Source organism: Otolemur garnettii, unplaced genomic scaffold (assembly GCF_000181295.1).
Source record: "Otolemur garnettii isolate 467f Iridium unplaced genomic scaffold, OtoGar3 scaffold00019, whole genome shotgun sequence".
NCBI lineage: Eukaryota > Metazoa > Chordata > Mammalia > Primates > Galagidae > Otolemur > Otolemur garnettii.
The window spans coordinates 5,673,949-5,697,549 of record NW_003852414.1 but is presented as its reverse complement, the minus strand read 5'-3'; the positions used below and the strand labels follow the sequence as shown (position 1 = coordinate 5,697,549).

At 43.6% G+C, this 23,601-nt stretch overlaps 1 protein-coding gene across 1 annotated transcript in view; it reads left to right on the top strand.

Moving 5' to 3' along the window:
* Positions 1 to 23,601, top strand: part of SVIL (supervillin) — a 237,409-nt gene that overhangs the window by 116,507 nt on the left and 97,301 nt on the right. Inside the window, exons 4-5 of the mRNA XM_023511420.1 lie at positions 12,729 to 12,786; positions 19,793 to 19,884. The gene's annotated coding sequence lies outside the window, so the exon portion shown is untranslated. The remainder of the gene's footprint in view (positions 1 to 12,728; positions 12,787 to 19,792; positions 19,885 to 23,601) is intronic.

The window sequence follows — 23,601 nt, the reverse complement described above, 5'->3', positions numbered from 1 at the left end:
GGTGTCCCGCTTTACCAATGTTAAAATCTGGTCACCTTATCTTTGCCCCTTTCCTACTCTTGCTACTTTCAGCATCGCCAGTCCAGTGTTGACACTTAAAATGCTGGTAGCATTCCCGACTCTGTTGGGATATATCGAATTCTGGGGAAGCAGTGGGTGGAACCCTTCTGAATGACCAAGGGGCCTGTGGCTAAGAGCTAAAGGAAGTGTGCAATGATGAATATACTGCAATTTATCACCAGGAAGCTGTTCTTTCCCTTATATGTGTAGAAAGAAGAACTGAACAGGGGCCAAAGGCTGGGAAGAGCCTCTGAGCCTAGACCTTAATAGAATTACAGCAAAGATAATGAACGTTCCTCTTCAAGGGGCATTTGATCAACCACACAGCCTCCTTCGTTGAAAATACAGAGGTTCACTTTTCATTTTCTCAGCCTTTTCTGGAATGTTGAGAGGCTTGCTGCACCTGACCTAGTGACTCCATTTTCAGCATCTAGGACATGCAATCTATTTGTAGACAGTGGGTTGCTATTTTGGAAGTAAAGGCGCCTCAGAGAATCCAATATATGCTAAATAAGCTCCTTCAAAGATTGACTTTATGCGAGTTCCCGGAGGAGGCTAAAGAAGAGGCTGGGATAAGGCAAAGAGGAAAAGACATTTCCCAGTAACAGCCTAACAGGGTTAAAGTTAAGCTTTCTTTAAAGTTAAGCTTTATTCTACTCTGTAAGCTGGATGCTGGGGCTGGAGTCTGGCCCACAGCACCACAAGTTTCTATTATTATGCAAATGTACACACACTGCTGCCTTACAAGAGTTTTTGGCAATGAGTAACCCTTTGTCTGCCAAAAGGTAGGCTGTCCATTTGCTTGCAAGCCCAGTGTTTACAGTGGGCAACCTATAAGCCAGCCAGTCAACTTGCAGATTGCCTTATTAGGCAGGCTGCAGAAGCTGCCATCTGGGGACAGGCTGGCAGAGTCTGTGACAGTGAGCTTGAGTCCTGTACTGAACCCTAGAGACATGGCCTAGTACTGCTCAATTAATTATAGTGCCCTGCAGTGACCGGAACATGCCCTCTCCTCAGGAGGCGAACTTGATGAGATGGTTGGGAAAACAGGAGGTTTGCAGGGGAGGTGACTTCCCGAAGGACAGAACGGTCTAAGTCATTAGGGCCTTCAACTTGTAGCTCATACTATCCAGTCTTGTATCAGGATTTATTCCAGTGAGTATGGACTTTATCAGGAAATTAAAGGGGAAAATGTTTAATGTTTAATCCAAGATGTTTTGCAGACTGTTAGAATCTTGTTCATGTCACAGAGTCTTTTGAATAGTGAAGTCATATGTGTGCTGGGGAGGAAATGTCACCAGATAATAAGGAGAAATTAACAAGAGGAAGGAAATGCCCTTGTTCTCTCTTTTAGGAAGTAAATCCTTGTTGTAATACCGCAATGATGTTTGTTTCATCTGGTCTTGGGCTCTATCTCTCATACCTAGGAAGAATTTCTCCCATATGGGGAAACAGATGGGGAAGCATCAGTGGACAACCAAGGTGGTAAAGGGCCTTGGTATTGATGTACAAAAAGGCATCCTTAATTTATTATATTAGCTGATTTCCTTGTCTAGACTGTGAACTCATGGAGGGCCAGAACTCACTAGGCATTCTTACTGCCCTGTGCCTGATTCTGCTCATCCCCCAGCAAATGCTGTATACAAAAAAGGAAGGGGTTCTAGAGACGAGCGTGTGTGCCCTGCAGGAGATGGGACAGGTAGGGTCAGACATGTGCAGGAGGAACATCTTTGAAATTTGTTCGGGTGCTGCCTGAGTATCTAACTGGAAAGGACATGCAGATAAGAGAAAATATCTGCCTGCAATTCACATCTTGCTCTCAACCATCTTGTTTCATCAATTCACATCTTGCTCTCAACCATCTTGCCATCTCGTTTCATCAGCTTCCATTGGCCAGAGACATGATGGCTGCATGGTCAGGTCTGGTCATGGAGACTAAAGCCTAGCAAGAGCTGTTGCCACCCAAAGGGCTGTATTGTGACCCATGAAGGGATCCCAATAATGAGTTTGTGAGTATCTACACACACATATGTAAAGTTGGCTTTTACATGCCTTTTCATTTCATTTTCGAAAATCCCAATTTAGAGGTTGAAGTGGTGAGAAACATGCAAGCCATGTTTAGGAAATGACTGGGGTAGTACATCTGTATTCCTAAGACAGTGTTTCCTCGCGACCTGAAGACCATGTAACACAATGTATTTCATGTTGGTGTCTGGGTGTGACAAAGGTCTGAAATTCCTGTCTCTATCTGGGCTTCTAGAGATGGCTCTGATGTTTCCTCATAGGCTGTCCAGGGTCTCCCCTCACTCCTCCCCCTCCAAATAGTCTGGTCTTTTAAGCTCAGGCCTCCTTTAGGCATGATTCCCATTCTACTGCCATGCTGTGTCACCTCCCCTCTTCCTAGTATGGCCATCCCTCCCCTCTCTATTCACCTGTTGCCATCACTTCCTTCACTACCAAGCTTCTAGTCACCTCCTCCAGGAAGCCTTCCTTCATCACATTCATCCCATCTAATTATTCTATTTTTCTGCTTCTTCCTGGACTTGATCTCCTAAAGGGCTTATACTAGTGGTTTTCCAATCTTAGAGCCTGTCATATTTATCTTATGTAGGGGACCTTCATTTTTAACAAGCACCCCATGTGATGAGGGTCACTTAAGTTAGATATCATTTGCCTATGTCAGATATTACACTTATTCATTCGTGTAAACGTGTCTTGAGTCACTTAAGCAATGTAGAATATGCCTTCCTATGCCACCCACGCTGCACGCACGTAGTCTGCCTTCCTGATGCTTATTACATATTAAAAAGTCATCGTAAATGTGTCTTACTGACACCTCTTTTTCCCACATCAATCAAAAAGTGTACTGGAAAGCAGCTCAGAAGGCCTGGTTAGTTCTCTGGTAATAGTTCAAAACTGTCTGAAGGCCCCGGCCAAGATGGCAGTAACCGCAGCTTCCAGCCTGCTCTGCTTCCACTTCCGGTTGCGTGCGCAGCTGTGCCGGCTCCAGACGTCCAGCCCAGCGTGGCTGCTGATGGTTGAGCAGCAAGCCCTCAACCAGCCAGCCATGATGAAGGCCGGAGCTGTGGTCCCCAAACCCACTGTGCTTCCCCACAGCAGGGGCAAGTACGCAGTGGCCAAGCTGGGCCATCTCATCAACTGGGCCTGCCGAAGCTCCCGTGGCCCATGCCCTTTGCTTTGGCCTGCTGCACCGAGGAGAGGATACACATGTCTGCACCCCGCCCTGACGGACCACCTTGGTGTGGTCTTCCGCCAGGCAGATGATGATGGAGGCCGGCACACTCAAAAACAGCACGGCCCCAGCTCTCTGTAAGGGCTACGACCTGATGCCAGACCCTGGCTACAGCGTGTCCACGGGGGCTGTGCCAATGGAGGCGGGTACTACCCCTGTACCTACTCGGTTGTGAGGGGGCTGTGACAGCATCGTGTCTGTGGACATCCACGTCTCAGGCTGCCGGCCACCGCCGAGGCCCTGCTGGACAGCACCTTGCCGCTGCAGGGGAAGACGAGAGGGAGCAGGGGCGCAAGGTCTGGTACCCCAGGTAGTGCCCCCACCACTGGAGCTGCCAGAGCCAACGTCTGTGTTCTTGTCTCACGAGATTGTCAACAAACCCACCCTAGAGAGAGATCAGTTGATGTAACCTGTAGAAAACCTGGGCTGTGAGTGACAGCGGGGATGGCACTTTGCTGAGCTTTTCTTGGATTTTCATGGTGATTCGTGTTGTCGAGATTGCTGTTGTTTTCATTTGATTAAGATGCCCTTCTGAGGACAGAGAGGCCCAGAAATTACTTTGTTGAGTGCTCTTTCCTTCGAATCGTTCCTATGACTCTAGAACAGCTTTAATCTATCAGGGATCAACAGTCATTTCATATACTGACCTGTCTGCCATCTGGACTTTCACACTCAGAGAAAGTTCCCCTATCTGATGATTCAATTTTTCCCTGCTTTCGGTTCATGGGAAACCTATCAAATAGCTGAATGATGGGAACTGGAAGACGCCTTCCCCGCCTTCCTGGAATGACTAACAGTGTTAGTTCTTTTCCCGCTGCAGGTTTTCTTGCAGGTGAGAGGAGAGGCTTGGGCCCCTGCACCCACGAAGGTATGGGGTGCAGGGACCCCCAGGAGCAGTGGGGCCCGCCGGCTGGTCGATGTTTGGCACAGTGCTGTTCCTGGAATGCTTAGCACATGCCTGCAGTTTGTGTCAACTTGTGATTTAGCTTCAGGGCACATTTTCCTTAAAATTTACATAACATGGCTCGGTGCCTGTGACTCAAGCGGCTAAGGCGCCAGCCATGTACACCTAAGGTGGCGGGTTTGAATCCAGCCCGGGCCCACCAAACAACAATGACGGCTGCAACCAAAAAATAGCCTGGCTGTTGTGGCCGGCGCCTATGGTCCCAGCTACTTGGGAGGTGGAGGCAGGAGACTCACTTGAGCCCAGGAGTTGGAGGTTGCTGTGAGCTGTGATGCCATGGCACTTTACCCAGGGGGATAGCTTGAGGCTCTGTCTCAAAAAAAAAAAAATATATATATATATATATATATACACACATAACATAAAAGTCACAGTTGGGTGGCATTGCGGGCACTCACATTGTTGTGCAGCCATCAGGGCACCCCGATTTTCTGCATTCCCAACTGCAGCTCTGTGCCCATTAAACAATAACTCCCCATTCTCTGCTCCCCATCCCTTGACAACCACTGTTCGACTTTCTGTATTTGAATTTACCTATTCTAAGGACCTCCCATAAATAGGATTATACAGAAATTTGTCGCTTGGTGACTGGCTTCTTTTACTTAGCTAGTATGGGTCAGAATGTTCTTGCTTTCTAGGGTTGAATAATATCTCACTGTGTATTTATTTCAATGTCCATTTTAAATATAGAACCGACCTCTGTCTTTTTGTCTGACAATGAGTCGACCCTCTTCTCCACCTGGATTTTTCATCCTTAAAAACATTAGCTATAGATTCAGAATCAGCCAGAAGTGAAAAGGTTAGAGATCATTTTGACTACGAATATTAATGCATTCCTCATTTGAACATTTATTTTAAAGACCTTATTAGGTCTGGGGGGGGGGGGCTGCAGTAAAACTTTTCTTTAAAAAAGAATTCTTCAGTATAATACAGGGTGGCCATAAAGTTCATGGGCAATTTAAATTAGTTTACTACTTACATTAGTTTACTATTTAAATTGCCCATGAACTTTGTGTCCGCCCTCGATAGAGAAAAGTTGGCCTGGTTTTCTTTCAGAGCATCTGATAAACAGAGAAACAGCCAGGAGTTGTAATCTTTCTTACTGAAATTACTTTGGCCCTTTTCATCTCTGCATTCATGGCCTGTTTTAAATTACCTTATGAAGTGATGTCATGCAAGATTTTATTTGCAGACTTGTCCAAAATCTTGCTGCGCACCAAAATTCGCAGAGCGTTTCACAGTGAACACAGGAGGAGCCTTCGACTGAAATAAGGAATCTGGAATGTCGGCAGACCCCGTATGTGATAACAGAGCAATGAAAAGAACTAAGTGGGCTTTCCACTGGGGGGATTACCTCATGTCAGGCAGGTCCGCCTCAGATTAAGGGTCTACGCGCATAAATAAAATCCACCAAAGAAAATGAGAACACCATTTCTGGCTGTTCCTGGCATACAAAATGCTCCTTTACTGGGCTATAAAAATATATCCTTCACTTTGGCATTTCAGCCCAGCCGTCGTCTTTAGTAGCTTCAAGTAGATTTCATGAAAATCACTTCTCTGGCACTTCTCAATTTTAGAAATGCCTCGATATCCCACCACGGTATGCATTCAGGCAACTGAGAGTTGTAATGTCACACTACCCTGTACAGCCCCCTTAAATTCCAGCTCATGTGCCTGTAGACTGGGAGTATTTTGTGAGTGTTCAGGGAGCAAACGGGGGACACGACGTGGCTTGATCTTACGAAGCTCAGCCCAGATCTCGTCCACGGGTAGTTCCTTGCACGGGCTAAACAATGCACTCCAGTTTTCCCAGTGCTTTCATGCGCATGCTCTCATCTCTTGCTGGCCTCCCCTTTGCATTTTCCTCTTTGCTTTGATGTTGCCTGGCCGAGGAGTGGCTGTTTTGCTCTTCGAGTTACATTTTAAACAGTCCAGGCTTGAATATTCATTCTAGTGCACACCCTGTCAGTTTTCTCTTCTGCAATTGGGAATAGTCATAGGAGCTCCCTCATGGTCCCTGAGAGGACTAAATGACTATAATGGCCCAGTGCATGACGATGATCCCTTGGCAGTGAGTCAGTCAAGGTCACAAGGGTCAGTCTCCTATTTACACCGTGAGCTCAGCTGCAGTAGAAAACAGCTAGCTGTTCACTGAGATGCTCAGCCTTCTCCCTTCTCATTGGCTTTGCTCCCGTTTTTGCCTCCATGAGGATGACCCCAAAGGACAGTTGCCATTCCTGTTACCTGGGTCCTTGAATGTTGTCAGCCAGAACAACTGACAGAGGGCCAGCTTCTCAGCTAGCCTCCCTGTAATCTGAGGGACAGGTGTGAAAGGCCCTGGCCAGTCCCTGAGCGTTTCATACCGTGATCCTTTGTCATCTAATGCCTTATTCTTTGGCCTTGGAGATTCATGAGATGACGCTTCTCCCATGAGCTCATCCCAACATTGTCACTAGTTGAACTGTAAGAATCCTCTTCCCTGTTCTTACACAGTGTCCCCAGCGTATCTTCCAGATTTTCTCCCTATCTCTCCCTGCACACAAATTTTTGTGTCTATGTCAGCATTTCACCTTTTAGATGAGACAAGAAGTCTTTATTGAGAAGGAATCGCAGAGGAATACTCTTCCTTTATGCTACCTGTTTAAGAAATAGAGTTGGCTAGGAATTGGAGAATCGTAAAAACAGACAGGATTTCCTTCCTTGCCTGCTTGCTTGATTGATTCATTCAACCAATACTTAGAGTTCATTTGTTCTGAGCCAACTCCTGGGCTAGAAATTCACCCAGAAGTGTGTCTCAAGTTTTGCTCCCTCGAGTTCTTAATAGCCTTTTAGCTTGGAGAGAGTAAAGGTTTTTGGCAGGAAAGCTTTGACTGGTGACAGAGAAGCACTGAGCAAGAAGAAAATTCACAAAAAGGCTTTAGCAGGGTTGGTAGGAGGAGCTGATCCAGGCCCTTCCGTGTGATCATGGCCCATAGCGTTAAGCTTGAGAAATACTGTATTTTTGCTCCTTATCAAGAATTTTGGTGATTGTCTCAGTCTACTCCCCAATGTGCAGCCAAGAAAATGCTTCTTTCTGCGGGGAGAAATGAGCAGGCTGGTGGTGTGCCATGAGTCCATGGGCACAATTCATTCACCACCAGGATTTTCCCAGGGATTCTTCGTCTAAGTTGAAGCCTTGAGGATCTGAAGAGGTCCTGTTTCCTTCTCCCTCATTGGCATGTAATTATTTTGGTTATTATAGAAGTAAATCATGCTTATTGTGGATAATTTGGAAAATAGAGACAGAAACATAGCAACAGAGTTATCGGAGTGGTGAGAAAAGCCACATTTCTGCCTGTTGGCTGTCTTCCTGATTGGGAGTGTGTGTGTACGTCCAATACAACATTCAAAGTTTTCTCAGTCACTAATTGAGTTCCAAACCTGGTTTGCTTATGTCATTTCTTTGCTCAATCTTCTGTATGTCCCCCGTGTCAACTAATTCCATTTTATTTACAAGCAAAACCATGGTAAACATCCTCGTGTTCATTCATCATCATTTCCTTATGGACGAAGCAGAGTTGCTGAGTCATTGGTACCAGAAGCAGAATTGCTGAGTCATTGTTTCCTACACACCCCAAAGTCCTAGCAGGTGGGAGCATTGGGAAGGACAGGAAACATCATAGAGAAATCAGTTGCTTCCTTTTTCACACAACGCCCCCCTCCACCAGGGACACTGGCTCCTGTCTTGGCCTTAATGCCTCAGCTGTGCCTTATTTCTCACATCTGGGGTCAGGAGCATTTAGAGGACCAAAACTGGAACCTAGAACTCATACGAGGTTTAAGGAAAGCCACCAGCAGCTGCTCTGACTTCTCCATCTGGGATCAGGCTGTGTTCTTTTCCAGATAAGCCAACATGGGCTATAGGACTAGATGACTCTATTACCTCGATCCAAGACAGGTTTACAGCAGTGGCCCTGGCTGTCTTGTGTCTACACTGATCAGGAATATGGGAATTGTACTGGGGAGAATCAGAGGATGTGGACTTCCAGTCTTGCGCTATACCACCATGACCTTGAGGGAGTTATCTAACATTTTGTTAAATGAAGACCAGGTTATCAGAAAGAGTTCTTTGACTCCATCTTCCCAGATTCCAAGGTTTTGGATTTCCCAAAGCCTGTTTCACTTGTTCAAACGATACCACTTTGGGTTTTCAATATCTCAGTGGCCCATTCATAGATCCTTCTTGGTCTTCCGAGTCCCTGCTAGCTACCACCTCTGTACCACAACACAACAGGACATGTGCCATGTCCATGCTACTATGTATGACCATGACCTCCCTTAGCCCCTCCCAGGCACACTTGCATGCCTTTTCCATTAAAGGATTTTGGCATGCCTATCTACAGGAAACTTCATCAAAAAATATCTAGTAATATATTTTACTTTCATGAAGCCATGGCTCCTGAATATTGAAGACTATTGTGCTTTGAAAATGGAAAAGATTAGTGAATCTAATGGGGCACAGTGGCAGAGAACTCTGTGCATCCCCTTTATTCGTGCTTAGCTGGTGGTTAAATGGTTGTGTTGGGAAGGGAATATACCACTATCAAAGCACGTAATTAAAATGTCCTCTCCCCAAACGTTAAGAAGATCACCATTACAACTTAGAATTGCCTCTGCAGATAAATGTTACCCTCCAGAATGATGTGAGGTATTGTTTGAGTATTTTGTAGGTCCCCTGTGTGAATGAGCTAGCCTAAAATAGTAATAAAAAGATAATAACAGTGTATTAATAATTTTTGGAGCATAAATGAAAAATTTTCATGGATACTTTCTATTGGTATAAAAATGTAGATTGTCCTTCACAGGCTTATTTCGTTTCTTCTGAGTGGGATACTTAAACAGTAAATTAAATTTCATATCCATCATTTCATTAAGAAATATGTGCTTTTTTTCTTTTGACAAGAAAGTCAAGATTTAGATCTTGACTTTAGATCATAATTTAGATCTTAGATTTAGATTTAGATTTAGATCTTTGCTTTGTATCTTAATTGATAGCTGAGGCACATAATTCCAGTAAAACTTCATTACCAACTTAAAAGAGAATCTCCAGATTGGTTTTTATACTCTATTTGAATTTCATTTTGAAAAAATTTAAAATATGGCAGGGTGGGATAGCTCCATGGTTAGCATGCCAGAACTGAATAGCAGGGGTGAAGGGTTTGACCCTCACCCAGCCCTGCTTAATGAAAATGTAAATTAGACTTATTCCTTAATAATAATTCAAAAGAAGCATTTAGATTCTTCTAGGATAATTATAACTGAGCATTTTATAGGAAGAGTGGTTTTCAGGAGCGTGTGTGGTGAAGAGTAAGTGATAACTGTGTTCCATGAACTGTTTGGTTCCTTATGATGAATTATTTGTCAACATATTATTTCATCCTAACTTTTTATTTCCAGAATCAGTTGCTTTCCTTGTTTCCTCCCCTTTCTCTTCTCTTTCCCAGGCACTCTTATCCCTTTTTGTTACTAATTATCTATGACCTTCCAAGAAAAGTTTTGACCTTACGATACAGTTACCCAGAATACTTACATTGTTCCTGGCTGAGTTCCTTTCACTACCCTATTTCACTGATTTCATAAGATTAAAACAATCATAAATTCAGAGAAAAATGACAAATGCGACCGCCAACCCGTGGTCTAACCAGTGTTGATGTAACTTACGTTTACGTGCCTTCATGAATTTGGTGTATAATTCTTCATTTTCACCTTCGGTGCTTATTTGCTTTAGAAATCCGTCCAAGTCAATCTGATTTGAATGCAGTATATAAAATCCACACAATCATTTCAGAATGTTATCTCTTATCTCATATAGTCCTTGGTCATTCAGCAGACCTTTACTGCAGGCCTACTGTGTGCTAAATACCGTGTTCAGGACTAAAGATACAAAGACAGACACATCAGGGTCCCTGCCGTGGGGCAGGGAGGTGAATCAGATCTTGATCCCACCTCGCAAAGACCCTCTGACTCCATTACTCCGTTGTCTACCCAGGAGTGAGTTACCCACCCAGCCCTACCTCCTTCACTTACAAATGAGACCATTTCCCTTCCTTCTCTTTAATGGCCTTTTTAGCTATAAAAATTGTCAGTCTGTAATTATTGCGTAGTTTTCTTGGAATCACATTAGCACTGCTTGGTCCCACCAGCTGGGACCAGTGTGGTGGTAGCAGGTAAACAAGTGACGGTCAACTAGGCAAAACTTCACAACTCCTGTCTCCAATTAAAATGTTGGAAGCTCTAGTGATATCTGCCCTTTGTTTCCCCAGAGTTGCACTCATGTGTTGTTCATAAATCTTAAGGCTGGGTTTTTGGCTCCCTGTTAAGTAACATATTTCATTGAACTTTGCCAAAGCCCAACTTGGAGCAGCCTAGGAATGGTTAGGCAGCTTCCTTTGTTTCCAATACAGCAAGAGTCTCTCTGCAGGTTTTTATCGTTGTGTGTTTGTTTGGGGGGGGAAGGAGGTGTTGCTCTGGGCGCCTCCAACGGGTGGTGAGGTTATCTGCTTCCAAGACACGTGCTGTAACGCAGCCATGGCTTTGCAGTGGCATCAGCGTCTCCTCACTGGACTCCAGTCTGTGGCAGCATCCCTGGGCCTAATTTCTGCTCGTAATCTGATTATGAGGTTTCAGCTGTTCCAGCCTGCAGCTTCTCGCTTTGTGTTCACCATACGCTCAAGGACACAAGTGCCTGGTCGCTCCAGCCCTGCGCTGTGAAAAATCTCAACCTAATTTTGCTTAGAGCAGCTGAAGGTCCTTGCTGGTTGAGAATTTAGCTGTAGAGCAGGCTCTGTTTCTGAACCTCCGGTGTGCAACCATGTTCAGAAGCCCAAGTTTATCCAGCTACATGGGAGCTTTCAAATTCTCTGAGAAACAAGGTAAGGCAAGCAAAAAATACGGAATGCACTTATGTGTGGGTTTTATACCAGAATGAATGCCCTGTATGCCTCCTGTGTCTAATTAGTCGTATACTTTTCTCAAAGGACACATCGAGTATCTAGTTGAATTTCTAAATGGGTTTATCTTGTGATTGCTGATAATGTGAATTTTTCTTTCTGTTAGTTACTGCTAAATCACTAAAACCCCATGTAGGAAAAACTGCACACTAAACCGGAATGTCCAAACTTTGGATCAAATTCTGGTTGTGCTGCTTTTTAGCTAACATATTTTTCTACACCAAAGGCGATCTATGCTTATTTCCAGGAGGGAATGGTTGAGTGAGTTTCTTTTTTTTAACTCTCCATGTGAGACAGTTGGGAACAGGATGCTGTCTTTTTTAGTGGAATTCTTCCAGCACAGAGGAATATATGTGCTTTCAATTTATCTAGTGAAGTGGTGTTGTATGTTCAGTCCGCTGAGGACATTCACAAACATGACATGCTGATGTTCTTTTGAATCTCATGTTTTGAAACCCAGCTAGTTAGTCCATAGCAAAAGTGTTTTCGACCACAAACGCACTATGAGGAAGTGAACTGAACAATTCGGAAAGCAGATTCAGGAATTTTCTTTTACAATATTTGATAGCTCCTTGCACCGAGTGTTCTTTTCTTTAAATACAAAGCAAGATACTTGTATAAATAGGAGAAAAGCCTGGATGTTGAATTGGTATCAGTCTTTGATTTTCTTGTCTGTCTCTGGTTGGCCAGGATTTCAAATTCCAGGATTGAGGATGTATGTTGAGGGATAATGAAGTGTCAGAATCTGGTGTTATTTGGGGGTCTCTTTTTCGCCAGGCTTCTGCTCCTAAATCTTAAACAGTAAAAGGCACTTCCTTAGGGGAAGAAGTTTCTGGAAGTGGTCGACTGGTGGTTTTCTTAGTGGACAAATGGTGACTATGCCAAAAGCTTATAAAACAGATTATTTGCCATTAGACCGATGATAAATTTCGTCTGTGCCTGGCATTGATTAACCCATTCACTCAGGATATGTGTTTTTCCTGTATGAGATTGTTACCAGCTGTCTTTACGTGATACATATCTTGTCTTTAAAAATAAATAAAAGGTTCTTTGGATGTGTCATTATTATTTAGATTTTAATGAAAGCAGTAAAGGACCCCACTGAAATGTCCTTTGCTTTTAAGACCCCCCTCCTTGCCTTTTTGAAGTCATCGCAAACCTAGCAGGCAAATTACTTTCAACACTTCCGGTTACCTTGACCGAAATCACTGAATTACTTTCTCCTTGTTTTCCTGAGTATTATTAGTATTATCATTGTGTTATTCATTATTTAATTCCTTGAGTTATTCTTATTGCCATAACAAGTTTAAATGATAGCATTGAACTGTGTCAGAATTTCTTCTTCTTTTTAACCCCTTGACCCTTGCCCAAATAAAGGGAGCTTGCACAATCTTTTCCTCCTTAGATACTTTTTACCGTACCATGTAACTATTTCAATGTTATTTTATCTCTTTTCTCTTAGATTTCAACAAGAAAAACTTAAGCTTCATTGGATTCCCACGGCAAAGAAAAGTTCCAAGGTAAAGTCGCCTTTGCAAAAGAAATCTTAACATTTTGTAAGATTTTGGAGTAGCTTTTTGGAAGTTTTTTTTTTTTTTTTTAATTCCTAATTCGTGAGAGTTGAAATCTCCAGCAATATGTGTTCTCCCCAGAGTTTGATTTATTAAAATATATAAAGCAAAATATTCTTTTTGTACTTAACGTCATTGATGAGAGTTTTTAGGAGACGAGAATGTTGGTACAGCTTGTGATTGCAGACTTGTGAAGGGCCATTTTCTTTCTCATAGCTGCCTCTGAACATGGCCTGACCTTTGGCAACCTGTCCATCAAGAACGGGAACTAGATTTTTTAGAAAGGGTCTAGCCTTTCCCCTCCTCGGTCCCTCCCTTTCTTCATCCACCCTTGCACCCATCTGTCCAGCTGTGCATGTGACTTTCCATTGCCTGGTCTGACCATCTCTCTCTTAACCTTTCCCTCCTTCCAATACCCTTGCCTGCAGGATCTTATGGGTGCTAATTTGATTTACCTAGTGTCCTCAAACTCCATGGCACATCATCACTGTTCTAAGACAATGTGAAAATGAACGTCTGTGCCCGGGCACCGCAGCTGTGTCTCAGCTGCCTCTTAGTAGATCGCTGTCGCTGATAGCGTTTGATGTTTTCAAGTAGAGGCACAAAGTTAACATGCGCTTCCCACTCCAGCATGGATCTCAACTTACACTTCATCATGCTGGAAGGACCCAACTCCTCAATGCACTCACATGCTCTTGTGCCTAACAGTAACTTAAAAGGGTTTACACTTTTTTTTTTTTTTTGAGACAAAGTGCCACTCTATCACCCTGGGTAGAGTGCCCTGAGTAGAGTGCCATGGCATCATAGCTCACAGCAACCTCAAACTCTTGGGTTTGAGCAACTCTTGTTTCAGCCTCCCTGAGTAGCTAGGACTACAGACATACACCACTAGGCCTGGATAGTCTTTCTTTTTTCTTTTTCTTTCTTTTTTTTTTTCACTCTTGTTCAGGCTGATCTTGAACTCCCCTCCTGAGCTCAAGCAATCTGCCCACCTAGACCTCCCGGAGTGTTAGGATTACAGGCATTGGATGTGAGGATTACCCACACGCCCCCGCCCACCCCCTCCGCCCCCCCCCCCACGCTGGGTTTGCACTTCAGTAGCTTTAGAATAAACAGTCATCTAGTGCCTATTCTCAGCAAGTGAGCCTGGCTTTGCCTTTTTCTTTTTAGATAGAGTCTCCATTTGTTGCCCAAGCTACCAGGCTAGAGTGCAGTGGCATCATTGCAGCTCACAGCACCTCACACTCCTGGACTCAAGTGATCCTCCTGCCTCAGCCTCCCAAGTAGCTGAGACTACAGGCCCTGGTTACCACGCCTGGCTAATTTTTCTAATTTTTTTTGTAGAGACTTGGGGTCTCGCTCTTGCTCAGGCTGGTCTAGAACATGCTGGTCTTAAGGGATTCTCCCACCTTGGCCTCCATAGTACGAGGATTGTAGGCATGAGCCACTGTGCCCAGCCCTGGCTCTGCATTTGAAAATGGCAGAGTTGGTTCTGTGAACACACCAGATAGAACAAATCCATGGCTTACTTCATCCACATAAGTGTATAGTCGTAAATATGAGCAATTAGTGATCTGGGTATATCAATAAAGTTGTCTTAATTGACTCAGGAAATCTTACTTTCCTAGGGCAACCCTATTTCTCATCTTTGCCATGTTTTTAATAGAATATGAAGCTTATTTCCTCATATGTCCCCAGCAGGTTGGTTTAACTCCCGTAGAGCTAGTAAGTGGCTAAGAAAAAGGGAGAAAGGAAGGCATTGCTTATTCAAGGTCATGAACATAGGAAAGTCACATGCCTCAGTGGACAGGGAGAGGATCAAAGGGCCGCAGCTATTCTAAAATCATAGGTATCATTTTAGGTATATGTATGAAAATTACCACCTACCTGGCCTGCTGCTAAGTGTGAAATGAGCTGGAGGGACAAGAGCCTGCCTCCTTAAGAGAAATCTAGTCAGCCAGACACCAGATCACAAGAGATAGAAACACGAGCTAATGGGGCTTTATCTCCCCATATCTTACAATTTAAACTTCAATAGCAGAATGAACAGATTGTAATATAGTATCTCCGACATCACTGCAAAAGATAAGACGTGATAAACAGCAGAGTACCCTGCCCTGCCTTTAATCACATTCCCCCTTGTTGCTACTGCCAGGCATTTAAGTAGGTTAATGGGACACATTTAAAAAGAAATTATCGTGGAAGCAGGGGGCAATCTCCTCTTAGATTATTGAAGCAGAGGGAGGTAGGTAACTGTATAAACAACCAGTCCTAAAGAACGAGCACTGTCTCGGAGGAGATAAAGATAGTTGGATAAAAAATCCACAAGGTGTTTCTTATTATGAGAAAGTGAAAATCATAATGGAAAGATTATGTCTGTGGTGTCTACTTCAGTTACATCTGGGGAAATGCTTTTCTACTGAAATACGGCCTCATGCTTTGGGTTCAGTTGCACACCAAGGCTCACCTAGTTGTCCCTGGGAGAAGCCTTGTCCCCAGGGTGGCAGGGGTGACAAGTGAGGAGCAGGGGCCAGCATCCCAGAGCTCGGTGCTTTGGGGGTTTACCGGCCACAGGAGTTAGGAGTGGGTTGTACGGATCGCACGGCTCTGCTGCCCCTGAGTCAGAAAAGCCAAGACGAGGGTGATGTCAAGGGCCTTCGGGGTATGGGTATTTCATCTTTGGGGTGTTTGTGTTTCATCAGCCATCAGATGATCAGAAAAAGTTACTCACTGGTGAGTGGTCCAGAATCCTTGACGGGTACCCGGCCCTTGTGTTTTCACTACGGGTTAGGGCCCTTAGGTGGAGAAAGTCCAGGGAAGAAACATGATTTGTCTTTTTATTTTATTTCATTTCATTCATTTCATTGTTGGGGAATCATCAAGGAACAGGTTGCACTGCTTGCATTTGTTAGGGAAAGTCTCTCTTATAATTGTGTCCTGCTCCCAAGAGATGTGTCACACACCATGACCCCCCTCCCATCCCATGATTTTTTTTTTAAAAACACCTGGTTTCACATGTTGATTTGAGGGGCCTTGCATCACTGGCAGCTTCCCATATTCCCTTGAGCCAGAGCTCCGGGTTGCGACACAGTCTGCTGGACCCTCCCACCTGCTCCTGAGAGGGCATCAGTCAGTCAGCGGGAACAGAGTGAGAGGCAAGAGAAACAGGAACAGAAGGTAAACACAGCCACGTGGGTTCCTGTCATAAACATCTACCTTGGCGCTGTAGGTTTAAAAAGTGGGTTGCTTTAGAAGCATATGCAAATAGGCTGATATTTTCACAGATGTGTGCAGGGTGAGCAAAGGTAATGAGAGCAGGGTGCTTCTAATTGTGTGCTATTCCAAGGATGAAAGGAGGCAAGAAAGACAAGAAAAAAAAAAAGAGGGGCAGGGAGGGAGGGAAGAAGGAAGGGGGCTACTAGCTGACGTTGTCAAGTCTGTGCTCTTCTAATTATTCTCGATGTCTGCACTGAGCTTTGTCCCTGGCTGTCATGTCCACGTTGTATAAAGTGTACACAAGAAAATGCTTCAGGGTGAATTGTAGTGCACCTTTAAAGTGTTTTGTAATAGTCATTCATCATGTATTGATTTTTTAAAAAACATTTTTAAAATTAGTAATTTTAAATGAAATTTATTTTTTTTAGAGTCTCATTCTGTCACCCAGGATAGAATGCCGTGGCATCATAGCTCACAGCAACCTCAAATTCTTGGGCTCAAGCGATCTTCTCGCCTCAGCCTCCCCCTTAGCTGGCACCTGCCATGATGCCTTTCTATTTTTAGTAGAAACAGGGTCTCGTTCTTGCTCAGGCTGGTCTCGAACTCCTGAGCTCAAGCAATCCACTTACCTCAGCCTCCCAGAGTGCTGGGACTACAGGTGTAAGCCACTATTCCCAGCTTTAAAATATTTTTTAAATTATAATTTTTTAAAAATCGTAAAAACGATCTACTGGCACTGGAAATATACAAAGAGGACAAATACGAAAAAAACAGGATAGTCTGAGAGGGATAAATCGGGGTGGGTAGTGCTGATCTGGTGCTGGTTGGGATAGGCAAGGGGGCAGGGGCCGTGTTCTGAGGCCAGGCCAGTAGTAGCCAGAGCTGAACGGCAGGAGGCCAGAGGGAAGAGGACACAGGTGGCAGGAACAGTGTGAGCGCTGAGGCAGGTTCAGAAGCCTGGGCGATTTCCTGAAATAGCTCAGTTCTGTTAATTTCTGACCAGGCATCAAAAAGCCACTCTTTACACTGGAGCTGACGCTCTGCAGAAATAAACTCACGAAATAAACTCAGGTGGAACCCGGGCGTGTCTGGGTGCTGACTTGTGACCTTCACTTTGTAAACTCAGCAGAGTATTTAACTCAGAGGTAATTTCTCAAGTCTTCATTAGTAGCTTCATTGAGCTTTTGGATAAACAGAAAAAAAAAAGCCACATAAAGACATCCCGATGTTTAACTTTGAAAAGATGAGGTGACATTTGTCCCCCACGGTCAACGGCCTGAGAGCTAAATATTTCAGGGATGGAATGGTTTCACTTGAATGTCATGTTTTTGTTCCTGAGCAGATTCTAGTTTCCTGAAGAAAGTAGGAAACTTAAAAAAAAAAAAAAATTCAAAATAAAAAGAAAAGCAATACAACTTCCTTTTAACCATCACCTTTTGCATTTTTCCCCTTTATAGGAAAATAATGCAAAGCAATGAAATCTGCTGACTGATATAGGAAAAAAAAGATATTTAAACTAGCGGTTAAATAATTAAAATAACGTGTCATCCCAAAGTAGGGTAACTTTCTGCAGTTATTTAACTTTTTAAAGTTTAGACAAATCAGACGTCTGAATTTGAATTAAACACGAAAAAGAATCATCGCTGTCTTAGGAGTCAGGTTTAGGAGTCAGGGCCAGTCTAAGTTTCTGACTAGCCAAGTGTTCTAGGATCTTCCAAGTCAATCTGGAGTGTGGTGTATACAGCTTACTTTAAAGCAGTGGTTCTCAAGCTTCCTAATGCCACGGCCCTTTAATACAGTTCCTGTGGGTCGTGACCCACAGGTTGAGAACCACTGCTTTAAAGTAATATGGAGAGGGGACATTCTTGAACATAAGCTTCACTACAGCTTTATATATACGATGATTGAGATTTCACACCTACGGTGCATCTTATAAGGGTACATGGGAAACTTACTAATGTAGAATATCAATGTCTTAACACAATAACTAAGAAAATGCCATGAAGGCTCTGTTAACCGGTTTGATGAAAATATTTCAAATCGCATATAAAACCAGCACAATGTACCCCATGACTTCATTAATGTACACAGCGATGATTTAATAAAAAAAAAAGAAAGAAAGAAAGAAAAATAGGGATGCCAAGAAAAAAAAATAGATTTCAGATGGGCTTGGTTCTACCATGTGGGATGGTGTGCCATGCTTTGAAATGTGTGTCAGTTCCTTTCCTTTTGATGTACATGTAGGGTAGAGTTTATTTGGGTGTCCCACTCAGTACGCATAGCAACTCTCTCAGACATTTCCTTGGCCTCTGTGGGAATGTACCCGTAGGGGAAGATGGTGGGCTTCACAATCCGTGCCTTTCCGGCCTGTCATCTGCCCCTGTTGTCCTAGGTTCATTTTCTTCCTTCAAGCCAGCAGCACCTTCTATCTTCAAGGCCCCTGGAGCTGTATGTCTGGCAGTGCTGGGCCAACAGGGCTCAGTGTTAGAACAGTGTGGTGTTTTTCCACCATTTTTTAGCTCACAGCACTCTTGAACCTGTAATTAAACTTCCATGGCCCACTTAAATTATATCGATCCAGAAAAAAAAGTTAAGAAAAGAATATACTTACTGTGCTTTGAACATCTTTTGAAAATAATTTAATTAATGGTCTTTAAAGATTTTGGCAGCGCACCTATGATCATCTCATGGGACACCAGTGTGCCGCGGCACACTGGCTGAAAATCAGTGTATTAGAGCAAGAGCTAGATTCGAAACTTCTCTCCTCTCCTCACCAAATTAAGTGTCTTGGGGGCAAATCGTGTAACAATTTCCCACTCTGCAAACGGAAGTTGATACTATCCAGCGGCTGATTCCTGTGTGGGGCTCTCGCCCGCCTTCCAGTTAAGTGAGTCCTGGAAAGCTGGAAACCAGTCATGGGGGGAGTATTTACACCACCAGTCAGTATCATTAATGCAAAGCTTGCTGGGGGGGGTAGGCGGAAGCAGAGGGGGCCAGACCAAGACGGCAGAGCCAGTTGTACAGTTGTAAAACATTTATCAGCTCCCCACTGAGAATTTCAGACCTCACAGGGTTTTGGGGGGATAATTAAGATAATCCCTGGGGTATACTTAGTAGAGGGGAAAAGTATACAGTAGACACTCAATTCCTTCATTATTCTTCCCTTTTCTTTCCTCTTTTATTCCAAGGCAAGTTTCCCCTCTGATCTTTGGATCCTGCTTTGATTCATTGGGTGTTTGAAAGCGTTTGTTACTTCCGTAGACTTTTACCACTGGAGGATAACTTATGGATCGGCCAGACAAGGGGCTGATTATCTGAGGAAGAGACTGTAGCACAGAGAGGTTGTGTGACTCACCCAAGATGACACAGCTGTTTCTGGGTCAGGAGGAGGTGGTCAGTCTGAAACAAGATCTACAAAACTCCCCTATATACTCTAGTTTCTCTTCAGATCTTATAAATCTTTCGCCTTTTACAAAACTCCCCTGTAGTCACTTCTCCACCCACACACCACGACACTTGTCGATGCTGCTACACTTATATTTTTGTACCCCTCCCAAAAGATCCACAATATTAATATCAATGTAAATAAATGAAAAAGTTGCCAATTCACTCTTCACTATGAAACTTTTTCCCTGTGACCCACGTGCACGTATTTAAGGATGCGTAACAACGGCATAACTTTTATGTTTTGAATTTTTCACTTGATATACATCTTGATTTAAAGCGACTTTTTCTTTAGCTTTCAGAAAGAATTCTCACTTGAAGATAAAGAGCAATTTGCTAACCACAGAAGAGGGTTCGATACTAAGCTTTTAACTGCACTTCCTAAAGGTGAGTCTTTTTCTAAATGGTTACCTGGTCTCTGGGCAGTTGAGCCTCACGTGGTCTGAATTTCCTCGAGGAGAACTTTCTCACTAATCTCCAACTCGCAGGCTCTTTTGTGCCCCTTCCTGTGTCTCATCCAAGAATTAGCTTCAAATAATGGACCTGTCTTCTTGCGCTTTTTATTATTTTATTTTATTTTATTTTAGACAAGAGTCCTCAAACTACAGCCCACGGGCCACATGCAGCCCGCCTAGGACATTTATCCGGCCCACCGGGTGGTTTTGCCACCGCTGCCTGTCCTGCTTAGCAGCCGACTTGTCCCAGGGCCCGCAGTCTGGCCCTCCAATGGTCTGAGTGACAGTGAACTGGCCTTCTGTTTAAAAAGTTTGAGGACCCCTGTTTTAGACACTGGGTCTTGCTCTGTTGCCCAGTGCATGGGTGCAATCACTGTTCACTGTAACCTTGAACTCTGGGCTCAAGTCATCCTCCCGCCTCAGTCTCCCAGGTAGCTGGGACTGCAGGCATGCACCACGCCCAGTTGATTTTTGTTTATTTTTTGTAGAATGAAGATCTTGCTATGTTGCCCAGGCTGGCTTGAACTCCTAGCTTCAAGCAATCCTCCTGCCTTGGCCTCCCAAAGTGCTGGGATTACAGGTGTGAGCCACGGTGCCTGGCTCTTCTTAAACTTTTAGCACCTTAACTGCCATGTAAGTTGTATTTAACTTACACTAGTTTTGAACCTGGGGCCTCATGAAGCATATATAACTCACATGTCTTTTGACCTAGAACACTACGGCCCCAAGGAAACTTTTTTTCTTGCACGGCAGTCTCTGTGTTACTTTTCACCTTTCTACTTTTTTAAATTTTCCCTTAATTTCCCTACCTGGAAAGAAAGTGGACTCAGAATTTTGCTGGAGGTGGCAGAGAGGAAGCCTAATGTCCTCTCTCTGTTGCCTTTAACCTTCTCCAAGGGCAGTGAGATCTGCCCACGCCCCCATTTATTTTCCATCCAACCCCTCCCGCTGCCTCCAGAGACCCCTCTTGCCTCCGGCAGCTTCCCGGTGATAGGGCTTTTCCACTGAATATTTTGTAGTTCCCGACTGGGCTGCAAACAGCCGGTACAGACTATATCCCGATCACATTCCTCCTTCCCCCAGCAGGCACCCACACGTGTTTTGTGAACGGCTATTTTCACTGGTAGGTGCATTTCCAGGAAGAAATTTGCACCACCTAGGAGCCGACTCCGTCTAGTTTTGCCTGTGCAAGGGGGGAAGCGTTGATCTTTGTTTTTAGCACCTGTGACGCTAGCAAAGCTCATTTGGTACCCAGCTCACAAAATGTCCTCATCCCAGATGTGGTACGTAACCCTTCCTTTAAAAGAAAACGGGTTTGACGGAAGGGTAGGTTCTTTTCCTCCTCTGAAAGAAAGAAGGAAAACACAAGTTCAAGCCCCAAAGAAATTAGACCAAAAGATATTCTTTTAATAGAAACGACATCCAAATTTAAAAGCCTGTTGACAACTTGGAAGCTATCCTGAGGAATTGAATGACAGTACGCCTAGGTATAGTCTGATGAGGGTGGACATTCCGAAAGACTCCAGGGATTGGGCCTGGGGAAGAAAACTTGAACAAGGACATGTCGCAATTTTCAAGTACTTATAGCACTGTCAACTGAAATAGAGGCTTATTCTGTGTCACTCCAGAGACCCCAAATAAAAATATCATGTAGAATTATAAGGAGGTAGACAGAATTTCATATGAGAAAGAAAATTCTGATTGTTCGTGCCACCTGGAAATGAAGTGGACCAGATGGTGATCTCCTAAACTCGCCCAGGCGAGTGTTCAAGGGAACGTCTGGTGCCCATGCATCTAAGCGGGATGGATGTGGGAGGGCCGTTCCCACATGCTTAGGTGAGTGGACCAGCTGCAACATGGAATGGTCCTCCCAATGTTTAGGATTCTTTGGGAAAGAGGAAGACACTCGATCTAATCTGCACCAAACTTAAGTGTTTAAAAATCTATGCAAATGATTGAAACAAATTGTGAGAATGAACAACCCATTGATAGTAGCAGTAGCTGAGGAGGATTGATTAATTAGGCCAAGTTCTACAGAGCTAAAGTTATTTCCACTACCCTAAAGAGTCCCTCTTTCCCCTACTTTACCCCCAGTTCTTTCTATTCTTTGTTGTTGTTGTTGTTGATAAGTAATACCATGGAAATAGTACGATCAGAAAAATTAAAAACAGTGTGAGACGGGGCAGCGCCTGTGGCTCAGAGGAGTAGGGCACCGGCCCCATATGCCGGAGGTGGCAGTTTCAAACCCAGCCCCGGCCAAAAACTGCAAAAAAAAAAAAAACCAGTGTGAGATGCTCAAGGTTCCTTAAGATTCAACACATTGTAACTTCATATGTAACAAAATTTTACCCAAGCTTATTCACTGGTTGTATCGGTATTAAAATTTATCATAACTGATTATAAGGATATACGTTTTCCAAATCAAAGATGATTTTCTGTGTCAACCAGACTGGTATTTCTGGATCAACAAAATCCCTTCATTCTTTAAAGCATAAAAGAACCAGTGCCCTGGCTGTCTTGAGTTTTCTCTAAATTCTTCAGTCTCGTTTCACCTGGCTGCTTCTTATGAATTGGGTAGGGGAACTTGGAAAGACCAGTGTATAATACCAGGGGTCTCTTGGTTTCTCCATCTTAAAAGATGAGTTAATGTTTTTATCGGGTCAGGTCTTAACCATATAATGTTAAAAAAAAAATGAATTGATTATAACTGTTTTAATGGCAGCGAGTTTTATGATTGTTTATAAATTTACAAAAGTTTCTTTCTGTTGGTTTAAGGAGGGACTCTTGCAACCAGGAAATTAAGCATTGAACTGGTCATTGCTTTTTCTCTAAGGACTTCTTTCAACTGTGTCTCGCAAACACGTAATCAAGGGATGAAAAGTCTTTACCTGTGTAAAGGTTATAATATGGAAATAGATTTTCCACTTAGGAATTATAAAAGGGATCAAATATATAACTCTACATTCTTTACCAGCTTTATGAAGATGGAACGGACATACCATACAATTCATTCATTTACAGTGTACAATTTGGTGGCTGTTAGCGTATTCACAGGGTTATGCATCTGTCAGCACAGTCAACTTTAGACCATTTTCATTACTCCAAAAAGAAATCCCATGCCCTTTAGCCATGAGTCCTCCCCCTCAGCCCTCTGGTTTGTAATTACGGATTTTATAAGCTGCTGGTCTGCATATTACTGGCTGCCAGCCAAGTGTAGAAGGTAAAGGGCATTACTCCTGCGGGATGTTAAGACCAGTGTTCAGAATAGTGGCCTGTGCTCTTAGGGTGTCAAGCAGAGAAAAAAGAACTGTTCTTGGCAATACCTCTACCAGTTGTATTTCTTTGGAAGATTCTGGGGTGCCCAACAATGTCCTAGCCAGAAATCTTGTTTCTTTTCCTTCTTCTTCTTCTTTTCTTTTACCTTTGGTAGAAACGAGTCTCTCAGTATTGCCCAGGCTGGTCTCAAACTCTTGGCATCAAGCAATCCTCCCATCTCAGCCTCCCAAAGTGCCGGGATTACAGGCGTGACCCACCATACCCTGTGGCATTCCTGTTTCTTAAAGTTAATTGAAGAAACTGTTTACCAAGAAAAACACCCAGCACACCAAATTACCTAAAATATTGCTGTTATATATTCTTTTTTTTTTTT